Raw genomic sequence first — 14,505 nt, 5'->3', positions numbered from 1 at the left:
GCGATCGGCCTCCACATCACCCCCTCTCCCTCCCACCCGGTGGCACATCCTCCCCTCCCTTACCTCCCAATGGTGGCTGCTTGCTTTGATTTTGTTTGTTGATTTTGTGTTTTTATGCTTGTGTGTATGAGTTTCTATACATGGCTAAACTGTAACTTGGTATGTAGTCTATACATTGTTGGAACAATTATCTGTGCACTTCTATGCATTGTTCCCATGTTAATTTCTCCATGATTCAAATTTTAAATTTTGGAGAAGACGAGATTGTCTCCATGTTTTACGCTTGCGACCTCCTTGTTCTATGCATTATTTCCATGTTAATTATACACCCCTATAGTGGGAAAACATGATGTTGCTGGAGGCAATCATGGTGTCAATCTCGCGGAGAGGTTTTTATGCGGTAACAAAATTAATTTTTGTTCATCCAACCACCAATTTCTATGTAACGTCGACGCCAAAAACTCTTCTGCGCATCTTGACCATTGATTCTATGCATCCAATCAGCCACCAAGTGTCATGATTCAAATTTCAAATTTTGGAGAGGACGAGATCGTCTCTACGTTTTACGCTTGCAGTCTCCATATTCTATGCATCGTTCTATGTTAATTATACACCCCCATAGTGTGAATCATGATGTTGGTGGAGGCAATCACGGTTGGGTCAGGTGGAATGTCCATCTCGTGGAGACTTTTTTTCGCGGTAACAAGATCAATTTTATTCATCCAACCACTAATTTCTATGCAATGTTGTGGCCAAAAACTTTTGTGCGCATCTTGATCATTGTTTCGATGCATCCAATCGGCCATCATTTGCCATGAAATTTTGAATTTTAGAGAAGACGAGATCATCTCCATGTTTTACGCTTACGGTCTCCATGTTTTATGCAGTGTTCCCATGTTAATTATACACCCTATAGTGGGAAGCATGATGTTGGTGGAGACAATCACGGTTGTGTCAGGTGAAATTTCCATCTCGTAGAGAGGTTTTTACGCGGTAACAAAATTAGTTTTTATTCATCAAACTATTAATTTCTATGCAATGTCAGCGCCAAAAACTTTTCTACGCATCTTGACCATTGATTCTATGCATCCAATCGGCCATCACGTGCCATAATTCAAATTTCAAATTTATGATTTTTTTTTCAAAAAATATTCACAGTGAATCTTGAATCGTGCACAAAAATATCAGGAGTTCAATGATAAAAACCGTTTTTGAATAGAATGCTTCGTTGAGGAACTAAAATGAAAAAAACGAAAGAGATTAGATTGGATACGTGTATGCATGCATGCGTCAGCTCTCTCAGGTGGAACATCCAGCTCGCGAGGAGGTTTCTATGCGGTAATGAATTAATTTTCATTCTTCCAACTACTAATTTCTATGCAACGTCATGATAAAAACGTTTCTGCGTAGCTTGAATAGAGTTTTTATGCATCCGATCTAGTGGGTCTGCAGTGGTCCCCTACCTGCACACGCGTCAGCCCCGTGGACCTGAATGGTTGGACTGGCTAGGGGGCTGGCTAGGGCTCTCCATTAGCTATTTGGAGGCTTGTGCTACCACTATATATATATATATATATATATATATATATATATATATATATATATATATATATATATATATATAGAACTACTAACCTATAGCTAGCTACAAAATAACTTATTCTATAGCCACTTTGAGTTACAGTAATTACTATGTTAATTTACGATATTATAGTAACTCCTTGCTAGGTGGTTTACTATAACGTTATGGTAAATATCCTCATAGGTTATAGTAAACCAACTATCGTAAATATGTATTGACATTATCGTAAATTATTATTTAAAATTATCATAAATGGAGGTGGCTACGGAATAACTTATTTTGTAGCTGGCTACTGTACTGAATATACTATATATATATATATGTATGTATATATATATATATATATATATATATATATATAGTATATATATACTGTACTGAATATACTATATTATTGTCGTTGTTGCATGCAGTCGCAGTCGTTCCTAGTGTTCCATTTATGATAATTTGAGGCACTACCTAGTTTTGAACCTATAATCTTTTGGAACCTATAATCTAGTTAGGCAACCAATATAAAGTAAAGCACTGGCCATGCAATGCCTAAATAGGATCTATACAAATGGTGACATATGTGATATGTGAGGTTAGTGTTGTCTTTCACATCTTGCTGTGTACTTAGTCTGCTTGGTCATCTTGGTCGATCTCCATATTATCTAGTACAGTGCAAAACAGACTTCAAATAAATAGTGAGCATGATTATATGAGCTATAAAATAACAGAAACAGAAACAAATAAGTTCTAAATGATTCTAAGTGGATCATCAATATATATAGATATCATTTTAGAGAAAAAACATTGATAATAGTTTCATATTTTTTATTTAATAAAATAAATTATTATAAATTTTCAAAGATGAAAACAGATTTATATCATTTTTAGGAAAAATAGAAAACCACCCCTGAAAACTAGCTGGAAATAGAATACTAAATTTATCTTGTTTCAACCGTTAAGAGGGTGTGCAATACTCGGTTTTCTAGTTTAGAGTTGAAAACTTGACTGCCATGCAAGCTCAAGGTTGGAAAATAAATGTTGTGCTTTTTAATGTCCTCTGGAGTTCTTGCTACTCTCTCCAATTGCCAACACCAAATCTAATAACTTCCCTAGTTCTATAACTCTTGATGTGTTGGGCAAGGTTGAAATCAAACTTTCATGACTTTGACTATCAACAACTTTTAGAAATATTTAGTTTGAGAACACTAAAATAACATGTATAGATAAGTCTTGGAAAGTAATTTAAGAAAATTATCTGTTTGTTGTTTTTAATGAAATTATAATAGAAAATCATAATTAAATCATGATTTGGAGAACATGTCATTGTCCAAAATGTGAAGAATGATAGAATCGGAAGGAAGGAATGCATATGATATAATTTGATCACCAAGTCTTTATCAGTTATCACAACAATCGTAAATCATGATCCCAAGTTCTATCTTTCTATACTTGCAAACTAAAGGCATCCCTAAGGGAACCTCTCAGGCCCTCAGAGATCTGTTTGCTCGTCTCATTTGTACAAAACAACAATCTGATGGCATATCATCTATGCAGCTCCCCCATCTACACTCCTATATATCTCTACCATCCCTCTCAAATTTGAGGATGGGCCTCCCATATCTGTAATTCTACGTGGCAACATATATACTTTTAGATAAAAAGGTCTCTCTCTTAAATAGGTGACCAAATATTTGAACAAATTGTATGCTTGCAGTTAATCCAATAATTTAAGATCATTTTGACTGTTTTAATGTTAAAAAATTATGACTTGCAATAAATAAATAGATTTGAACTATCGTATTTAAAATTTAAACTGTTAATGAATGCTATGCGACAAAATATTTATATTCAGATTATTGTGATGCCAGAATAGACGATATGAACTGTTTTGTAGAACGAAGAAACAAGTAAGACGAGTTATCCATAAACCCCAAATAGACTAAAAAGAAAATAAAAGAATAAACGATGAAGGTGTACAGATGGGGCCAACGATTTGGTATTCTGCTTTTTTATGTCACTATCTATCTGAGAGAGCCCTTATCAGACGCACATATATATAAGGATAACAGACTGAGATAGGTAAACGGCTGTAGTTGCCTTCGTGGAACCCGATCACGTGGAACTCAGACAAGTCGCAAAGGCATGGCAACCGAAACCGAGTAGCGAACCGGTGCCAGTATGGTCCGACCGATATGGTCGCAGTCGCAGGTGTGGTGTGGTTTGCTCTTGGCTGAGACCGAGCCAAGTAAAAATGTCAGACGGGTCAACCCTGTGACCTCTGTACAGGACGACACTTTTTTTTTGGAACAGACAAGACGGCACAAATGGCTCGAGGAGCAGGACTCAGCCGAACTCTCGCGCGGCCGGCCCGGCCCCACACGGCCTCACGACGCGCACGCTCGATACCCCGCAGGGACGCGCGGCCCTGGTGCTCCGGGATCTTCTGCGGCAGCTTTATCAGGGGAGATAAAAGATGAAACGGTGACTGATGAGCCAAATAATCTAGACGAAGCTTTAACTTTAAGTATAAGTGATTAAAAACAACTTAAGAAAAACGTAAGTGATTAAAACTAGAAGAAAAGTATGAATGCTAAATACTCGTAGATGCATGCTCTACTATAGTCTATTAAAGAGTCTATAGATAGATATAAGCACACTTGGTTGCGAAGCGACTCAAGCATAGATATGGCATGGATGATTAGGAAACTTTTAGTCATATGGTAAGATTAAAAAAATCATTCGAGAATAACAAATTCTAGATGAAAATTTGTCTTCTAGTACATATGCATATAGATTTAGTTATTTTTGTATGAACATTTACAAAACGAGTTTGAATCTTGAATATTGTGGCAATGTACATCCTTAGCTGCACTATGGGTGTGCATCTTTTAAAAAAACTAAACTCCTTGATATATTTTCTAAATGGTTTTCATGATTCCATTGAAGATGTGGTCTGCATCGAATATTTTTCTAATTAACATCAAAATGTTTTTCGATGTTAGTAACAGTTTTCACTAAAGATATGTAGTGTGAGCAAAATGCATGTGCTCGACAATTCTTCCACCCAAAAACAGTAAGGGAAAAATAGATAAGGAGCCACAACAAATAATTTTCTTTTGTCAGTTTTCTATTTAATGTCTAGTTGTTCAGATAAATACAATTTATTTGACTAGAATTAAAAAAATGAAATATGTGTTTGCAATTTAATGTCTAGTTGTTCAGATAAATACAATTTATTTGACTAGAATTAAAAAACGAAATATGTGTTTGCAATTACCATATAACAATTTATTTGCATTGTTTGTCTCATTAGTTTACCCTTTGCTTACTTTCAGAATGCACATACACAAATATGATCTCGTTTGTTCCCACTTATAATTAGATTTTTGGTGAAAAAAACAAAATTCCATCAATAATTTTAATTATATTTCATTCTTCTAACCATTACTTCAGAACTTTCGACTAGTACAATCGAAAATAAAAAAAATCTCAAGATATGGTGTTTATAAATGAATTAATTATAAGCAAAAACAAACATGATCTATGAAAACTTGAAGTTGATTATACTAAGGTCATATTTGGCTCAACTTCTCTACCAGTTTCACAGGTTGTTTGAAGCTATTTTGTGTCAAACGGGGTTTTTTACCAAACAACTTCAAGGGAAACTCCTGAAAATCCGCTTAGATAGGTTTCAGGTGGAATGAAGCTAAAAAAAATAGCAGTTTCTCTCCCCTCCCTCCCTTCGGGCCCATGGTTCTAGGTACGCACTGCCCTTCTAGCTATAAAAAATTACACCAATCTGCCACTCAAGTCCCACCTCTATCTCTTCTGAGTTTACCCATCTCAGTTTTAACCACGAAGCTGTTTGTAAAACTTAACAATATATAAATCGTGTACATAGTTTAATCGCTCCCTTGTACCGCGTGTGTCACGCATCATGAAACAACTGCGAATAGCAGTTTGACAAAGACATATATATGGGTAGGACCAGCATACAGAAAATGAACATACATTGCCGGGAGAACGGAAGACTAGGAGCCCATTCGGCTGGGCAAAATCGGCTGGCTGGGCTGCTGTTCGCTGGGCTGATTAGCCCAGCCGTTCGGCATGCCCAAGTCCAGCCGAACGGCTGTAAAGCCAGCTTTCCGCCGCGTCCCTCGGTCGCTCACTCACTCACTCCGAATGGCAGCGTAGTCCTCCCTCCCTCACTCTGTCCCCCGCGCCCCCACGCCTAGGGTTTCCGCCGCACGGGTCGCCGCCGGTGTGAGCTCCGCTTCTCCGTTCCTTCTCCGGCGCCGTCGAAACCATCAAGTTTGTCGAAGTAGAGCGCCGCATCCCCCCTTCAACCCACCGACGTCGCTGCTCTTCCGACGGCAAGCAGGTACCCCTGGATCTGAGTTCACCTCCCTCCCTCCCCACCTGTTCGGATGCCGCTGTCGTACCCGCCTTTCGGATCCGACGCCGCCGCCGTCGTCGCCCCCCCTCCCCTACCCCCACTGGATCTGACCCCACGTGCTCCTATTGCAGCTAAGCCCGCCCACCGCCAACGGATCCGCCTCTCAGTTCGCAGGATTCGCCATCCTTCTCGCTGGATCTACCACACTAGCAGCGTCGTCCGCTTTGTCCTGCTCCTCTCCTGAAGGCAGGCACTGCATCCGCCGTTCAAAACGAGCAAAGACTTCTGGCAAGGCAAGTCCCCTTGTATTACGACCTAAATCCCCTATTTGTTACTCTTACAAGTGCTGCAAATTTTCTTGTATGCTGCAATCATCATACCATACAATTTGCAAATGCCAACAGATGTCCACTGACCGTGCTAACTGCGATGAAGCCACCTTGAGGACCTTTCTTGAATTAGTCATAGAACAGAAAAACCTCTTGCACTGGAACCAACGAGGCCTCACGACCGTCAGGTGGTCAAATCTATATCCACAATTCGAAAACAAAACGAAGTTGGGTTATGAAAAGAAACAGCCTCAGAACAAGTTGAATGACCTGAAGCGGTCATATTTCGCTTGACGCGACCTTCAAACCCACACTGGCCTGGCCGTGACCCGATCACAGGAGGCGTCGAAGTTGACCCCTCATTTTTTGAGGATGGCAACGGGGTACTTCCTTCCACCTATTTTCTTTCTAACCCACTGACTACCAAGTACTAGGGATGGTCCTATTCTATTCGGCCTAACTTGTGGAACTATGTCATGTGTGCAGGAAAATAGCCAATCAGCTGCGCAGCGGACCAAAGTTCCCAAATGCCTTGACCTACTAGTCACTCTTTGGGGACGCACCCGCGTGAAAGGGGCACGTTGCTCGCTGTTGGTGGACATCATCACAAGAGGACACCGAGTACTCCTACCAATGAAAGTCCACACGACATGTCCCAGGAACCTATAGGTACACACAGTGTCAGCCAATCCTCTAAACGAACCAATAGAGAACATTCCATTAACAACCCTCCCAGTAAGAAGACTGTTTCCATTGAAGAGTGCCTTGAAGACCTGACCTAGTTCATTAAGAACCAGCAGCAGCAGAAGGCGGGGTGAAGCAAGCACGTCGAGGAGATGGCCAAAGTGAAGCAACTTATGAAATAAGATGGGGTGCCCAAGTCTAATCCTGTGTTTGCTCATGCTTTAGTTGTTTTCAAGAAAATAGTTGACCGTAGGAACTTTTTGACCATGGAAATGAAAGAGGGCCGCATGAACTTGATTGAGGCCTGCTGGGAGGTTCTGAGAGCTAGATCCAAATAGTCGTTATCCCAACGAACGTTCCTTCTGCGGCAGTCTATCTAGTTTTATGTTCGAATTGTGCATGTTGAGGATGTATGTTTGCCTTATGTTCATTTCGTTTTATATTGTCACTGTAATATTCCTTGGACATTGTTTGGTTAGTTGCATCGATGTGTTGTGGCCTGTGGCTTGAACTTTGTGTACTCGTTGTTTTCCCCTAATCAAAATAAATTATGTTCTGTGATGTACATATGTTGGTTGTAGGTTGACCTACAACTCGTAACAAGACAAGACTCTATTAATTGGAGTTCTATGTTACCTTGATAACTCTCTTATTGTGACTTATCACACTGTCCTACATTTTCAGTTTTAAGTGGTGGTGTTGTTTCTCTGGGCCATCCCATCGGCTGCAGTGGTGCACTTTCAAAAACTAAAGGTATTTGTGTCTGTAGTGCCATTCTTAAGCAACTCCAAAGTATTTCAGTTTAGTTTCATTGTTTTTATTGTCTTTTAGGTTAGTTTCAGTGTTGTTGTCAGGGAGCTTATTTAGTTATGAGTTGAGATCCTTGCTTTTCTATTTGCCTTCTTTGTGTTTCTGTCCATGTTGCAAGAACTACAGTTCTGTGATTTGCTCTCTTTTTAGGGCATCAGCTCAAAGCTTATTGTTTTGGTTTTCAGATTAGCAGTAAGTCACAGAAATTACTACTATTTTGTTCTCTTCCTCACTGTTGGGTGTGTATTCAGAAACTTGATGCAGCAGCCATTCATACAAAGTTCAGGTATTATTCTCTCAACCATTGTCAGTTTAGATCTGGAATCTAGGTTTAGTCCTTGTCATTAATCATTACTTGGTTTGTAATTTTCTTTTTGGACATTTAGCTATATTCTCTTGCTAGTTTTTTCTGTCAGCCTGCTAGTAAACAGTAAAAAAACTTGACTGCAATTGAGTTTGACTATTAATTATTTCAGTTTTATTTTGTTTTATATGTTGGCATAATTTTTAATTGGTCACCATGTGTCTTGGGTGTTATGTGTTAGATCTGTTATAAGCTAAGCTATGGAGCTTGAGTGCTTTCTTAGTTTGATTAATTATTTTAAGAACATCTCATTTTTCAGTATCTGTTAGTATACGTCAGCTTTCAGTTTGTCAGTAACTTCTCTCAGTATCTGTGAGCACAATCATTCATGCGAGATCTGAACTGGACGTATACTGAGAGATCTTAGGTTCAGGTTTAGTCTTTTTTAAGTTTAGTTGTCAGTTTCATTTTTGTTCAGTTTTATTATTTTTAGTTATCAGTTTTTTAGTATTCATGATGGCAATAGAGTACACTCAGTTGTTGTTTCAGTATATCTATTTATTGATTTTAGTACAATTTATTAGTCTCAGTGTGTGGTGTCATCACTGTCTGTTATTTTCCCTCTATTTTTCCATCTTGTTTTTTAGTATCTCTTAGTATTTGTCAGTATATGTCAGTTTTTAGTATTCAGTATCTCTCAGTATTTGTCATTAGTAGTCATTACAACATCTTATTTTTCAGTATCTCTCACTGAAACTGGACTAGATTGAACCTAGATTTTACTAAACTGCACAGCTAAGCAATAGAAGGCTTGTGGTGTCCAACTTAGCCAAAACTGCTATTTTGTTTGTCATCCATATCTAATTTGTATATCATGCTCTTGCAGATGAGCAGCTCTGAGGACTCCTACATCAGCGACACCTCCAGCGAAGGAATGACAACTTACAACGTAGCGGCTACTGTTGTCCTCCTTGCAAGGTTAAAAGCAGCAGTGGACAATGCGGCTCCAGTGGTCAACCCAGCCTTCCCCTTCCCAAAGATGAGCAGGCGGCAGTGGATGCAACTCAATCTGCAAAACGAACAAAGGTGCAAAGAAAACCTACGTATGTCTCCTGATGCTTTTCTGCATTTGCACAATATTTTAGTTGAGTATGGATTGAAAGGTACACAACAGACTGGATCCATAGAAACTTTAGGTTTGTATGTGTGGACTTGTGCTCACAATGGGGCAGCTAGAAGGAGCAGGGATAGATTTAAACGGTCTTTAGATACAGTTAGTAGGAAGGTTACTCATATGGCCGAGATTATTAGTAGATGGGCAGATAGTATTTTAGTTCCAATTGATAGTAGTTATGCTAGAGTGCACGCTCAATTTTTAACATATGCACCATTTTTTGATGGGTGCATTGAGGCGTTGGATGGAACTCATATTAAAGTGTCGGTGAACAAGGAGGCCAAACTTGACTACATAAACAACAAAGGAGATGTAACAATTAATGTTTGTACCATTGTGGACATGGATATGCGTTTCACGTTTGTCGGGGCTGGGATGGCAGGGGTCAGTGCATGACATAGCCATACTAAGAGAATGTTGGTGGCAACCAACGTTCCCGCATCCACCACAAGGTTAGTGATTAGTGCCATGCAATAGTTGAACCATCTTTGTATTTGGTTTTGAAGATAACGAAAATGAATTGTGGAAATGGTGCATGTGTTGTAGGACGGTACTATCTAGTGGACGCGGGATATGCACGGGAGACTGGCTACATGGCTCCATTCAAAAATACTAGGTGCCATCTGGATGATTTTAGGGGTGTAGACATGGACACATTATCACGACAGGAAAAATTTAACTTCACTCATTCGAGCCTCTGCAATGTAGTTGAAAGGGCATTTGGGGTTCTCAAAGCCCGTTGGCACATATTGCAAGGGGTACCGTTTTGTCATAGGGAAAAGCAAAAGATGATAATTATGGCATGCTTTGCAATGCACATTTTTTACGGAATCATGAGATTGGAGTTGGTTCGCCTACATACCCCCGTCGGATTGGGTTCAGATCAATGCTAATTCCACTATGTCATTAGTGAGGGAGTACATATTTGTGGCTCTCTGGGGACAATGATGTAACAAAGGTAATTATAATTAAGATGCCAAGTACTTCAATTACAGTTAGCCGTCCCATGTATTTGTGCCATTAATAAAGACTGGGTTATGCTGCCCTTAGTGGCCATTAATATAGGATGGGTTCTTCTTTTGTTATATAGGTTGCCCTGGAGACACTTGTGGTGCTGCATAGGCTTCTTTCCAAAGGTGATCCTGCATTCTGTGAAGAGTTTCTTACATTTACAGTTTTATACAAAAAGTTCAAGTTTTTAAGTTATAGGTTCATGTTTATATTAGATGTACAGTCTTACAGGATCCTGCTTAGTTTATATTAGATTTACAGTATCATGGCTGAAAATGGCTCGGGCTCATTGATACTCTTGGTAGCTGATAATTGAAACTGCTTTTGCTTCTAGTAACTACGAGTGAAAAATGCTGCAGCTGCTAGCTAGCACTTGTTTATCATTCTAGCAGTCTGTGTTTGTGGATTTGAGGGAATCGTGTGCTTGTTTACATTGTGACCATCGTTCCGTAGTGCTGGCACTTGGCCAATTAGTGGTCTGGTGACCACAGAAAAGGAATGGGTGCATCAGTTGCCGGACTGGCATCATGATGCATTCCAATCATCCAATGTGCAGTTGATCAGTTCTACAAACACATTCTTGAACAAACACCTTTCTTGTTTGCTTGTGCAGCTCCTACTTGTTGCTCAGTTCTTTGGTTTGTCACCTGCTTTGGCTGCTTGAGTTAGTAAACGTTACGTTGGTCAATGTTGCTTTCATCTCACAAGCAAATTCTTTTTGTTATTACTAAGAGAAAATGATGCCAAACTGCATTCAAATAAAGTGTCAGTCATGTAATCATTCCAGTGCTCTTATATCGTGGTCTTTATTTTTCTGCTGGCCCAGGCAATTGACCATTTTGTTGTATGTCGTTCCCATTTATCTTCTTCCAGTAGCGCAACCAATTAACCATCTTGTTTCTGTCGTGCACGGCGGTGAGCCAGACATTTGTGCTGATTGCATTACTTTGCTTCCGCTGGGTGTTTGATTTGGTGGGCTGATCAATGTGAATGTTGTATTCCTGCTTTCAGTGCGGTCCGTCGTCTTCGTGCTGCGGCGAAATGTGCAGCATCCAGATCCTGAGGTTTGTAGCTGGTTTCATGGTTATACTGTACTTTGTGTAATGGATTTGTTGGAGGTCTTGAGTAATGGTTTGAAGCAATGTGGTGCCACAGATAATACAACACGTGCTTCTTGATATGACCGGGCTTGCAACCAATTGACAATCTTGTTTCTGCCATGCATCTTGATCGGTTAACACGTCGTGCTGATGGATCCTTGTTTTACTCTTGTTACCCTTCAGGCCATGGATCCTGCAAGTTCTCTAGCTCATTGGACTCTTGACTGCCTGCCTTGGAGGACAGAGGTGGCAAGAAGACGGAATTCGAGTCTTCAATTTTGTGTTACCTGAAGGCTATATGATTTAGGAGCAAGAATTGTAATTTGAATTGTTGTGTGTAATTTCAACTGTTGTATAAGTGCTTGTAGGCAACTGTTATGTGTAGTGAACTTCTAATGGATTAGCTTCTAATGGACTGTTAGTAGCCCCTAACAAACTGTTATTTGAGCTGATGTATTGTTATTTGAATGGATCCTGGGTTTGGCGTCATTGAATGGATGTGGTGTTGGCGCTATTTTTTTTTTGAATTGTGCTGGATATGATGTTGGCGCCATTTGTTTGAATTGAGCTGGATGTGGTGTTGGCTAGATGTGAGATAGGCTGGATGTGGTATTGGCTAGATGGAACTGTGATGGCTGTTTTTTCCCTGTGGCAGCTGGTTTCCGGCACCAGCGGGTTCATACCAGCCGAACAGAGTACGTGAGTAGTACTAGTAGATGACAGCGACCAACATCCAAAGGCACCCACTGATGATAAAAAAAAGAAAAAGAAAAAGCAACCGAGATTCCCAGAAGCCGAGCATCGGACTAGGAAAAGTCCTGGCTTCATTAGCAACAGTCCCTTACATGATTCCATCGCCGCCACTCGGCCCTCGCCCCTCGCGCACGCACCCAACAGGCCAACAGCACCACCAGTTCGTGCGTGAGCTCTCCCCATCTCGGAGTCTCGCCGCTCACTCCTCCCGCGTGCACGCGCCACTCCTCGCCGGCGTGCCGCGGCCGCCGCCTCCGCGACCGGCATCGTGGAGTGCCCGCGACCCCGGCCAGGTAAAGCATGATCCTCCCTCCTGCCTTGGGCGGCGCGCCTGCGCACTGCGGCCGTCGCCGCGCGCGGGCTGGCCTACATCCACCACTCCGGGCGCCGTGGCAGCGGCACACCCAAGCTGGCGCACGGCAACATCAAGCGCACCAACATCCTGCTGGACAGATTCGGCGTGGCTCGTCTCGCGGACTGCGGGCTGGCGCAGCTGGGATCGTCACCGGTCGCTGCGGCGGCTCGCTCCGTGGGGTACCGCGCACCCGAAGCGCCCCCGCCGCCCCGTCCCTGGGCGTCACACAAGGGCGACGTGTACGCGCTGGGCGTGGTGCTCCTGACGGGTCGGTACCTCGGGAGCGAGCTCCCCAACGGTGGCGTGGTGGTGGAGCTGCCCTCGGTGGGTGCAGTCCGTGGTGCGGGAGGAGTGCACGTCGGAGGTGTTTGACCTGGAGCTGATGAAGGACAAGGGCACCGAGGAGGAGATGGTGGCGATGCTGCAGCTGGCGCTGAGCTGCGCGGCGGCGGCGCCCGAGCAGCGGCCCAAGATCGTGTACGTGGTGAAGATGATCGACGAGGTCCGCGCGTGCGGGGTGGAGGCGTCGGCGTTGGCGTCGCACGAGTCCTCTGGCGTCTCCGACTCGCCCGCGGAATTGCCTTGTGATCCTTCGGAATTGCCTTGTGATGAGTGCCTTGGTAGGCAGGATTCGAGCGGGGTAGCTGCCTACAATAGATTCCCTGCGGTGCGGTGCTTGTGGTTGTGGCGTTCTGCTGCTTCTGACTTCTCTAACCTCCTTCGTTCTCGTTGCCTCCCTTTTTTGTGCGCTCTGTTGGTTTGTGTCCAGGGCGTCAGTTTCCGCCGTTCTAGTCAGTATGTGGTGGCGGCGCCACCATCGGGCTTTATCGGGTAATTAACTCGTGGGAAGGCACAAGGTTCAGACGATTAGGGCGCTGTTTGGAGCCTTTGGTTTCTGTTGATTTTGGGAGTGTTAGGCTGGCTGAAAAGCCGTATGGCTGATTTTTTAAGAGAGAAAAATATTGTACAGGTAAGTCAGCGAATAATCTTCGTGGGTCTCAATTTTTTTTAATTGTCTGCGTTTTTCTTGGGAGATTCCCTGGTGCTGTCTCGGTTTCGTGCTACTAGTTGTACTGGTTGAAAGAAATGCTGCGATTGAATGCGACTGTTTTAATTAGATCTGGTTGGTCAGGACGGCCACACGGCCCGATAAATAAATCACAACACAAATTATGGCCCAAGTCCCTGGTGAAGAAGGAACATCCCCAGGAGCCAGCAACTTCTGCTGTCTTGTTCGTGTACTGATAATCTGATATGGTTCCTGGGATCAAGCCAGAAAATTCTCTTCTGCTGCAGTGCTTGTACTACTACCCTTGTTGATATAGTTCTCTATTGCACTATTTTGGCAACTTGTGAGAACATAGTTGATGGGTAATACGATTGAAGTTCCTTCTTTGACCTGTATGATTGTAAAGCTGTTTTTGTGGTTGCTATTTTGCAAATATTAATGCATTTGCAGTGATTGGCATTACTCTATTTGATCTCTATCCCTACCTCTGTGTTATTTGTGGAGGACGTTATGGAATCTAACATTGATGACTCTCAACCAAGGCTAACTGTGGTATTGATCTAGCGTTGACCTTTTTTTTGTCCAGGATGTGCACTGAAATACATTGCCGCTTTGGCTATTGATCTTTCCCTTCTGTGCTACTCGAAGGAAGGCTATCAAATTTAAAATCACTAACAACAGCTATAATTTCATTTTGTCCAAATGTGCTTTCAGCTGTCTTTCTGTCTTCCAAATTTGTACACTCATAGGGATAGGGCATTGCATGCCTACAGTTCGGGAATTACAAAAGTTTGGACACCTTGTATATGTAGTGGGTTCTTTTAAGGCACTCTCCTCTACCTACTTGAAACAAATCTTAGCCGTAAATTTTATAGGAGCTAATGTAATTAAAATGGTTAATAATATATTAACTGTCTAATTAACGTGCTAATGCTGGTTACCAAAGGATTTTATTTTAAGGTCTTTGTCAACAAAAAGGAAACTCTTGCAGCTTTGACAGATTTTGT

The 14,505-nt window shown here is 41.9% G+C and overlaps 1 pseudogene; it reads left to right on the top strand.

Annotated features, from left to right (window-relative positions):
* Nucleotides 1-6,000: 6,000 nt before the first annotated feature.
* Nucleotides 6,001-13,324, top strand: LOC136534532 (uncharacterized; annotated as a pseudogene).
* The last annotated feature ends 1,181 nt before the right edge of the window (nt 13,325-14,505 follow it).

This window comes from Miscanthus floridulus, unplaced genomic scaffold, assembly GCF_019320115.1.
Source record: "Miscanthus floridulus cultivar M001 unplaced genomic scaffold, ASM1932011v1 os_2021_1, whole genome shotgun sequence".
NCBI classification, from domain to species: Eukaryota; Viridiplantae; Streptophyta; class Magnoliopsida; order Poales; family Poaceae; genus Miscanthus; species Miscanthus floridulus.
The sequence above is the reverse complement of the archived record's forward strand: the minus strand, read 5'-3'. Positions and strand labels throughout refer to the sequence as shown.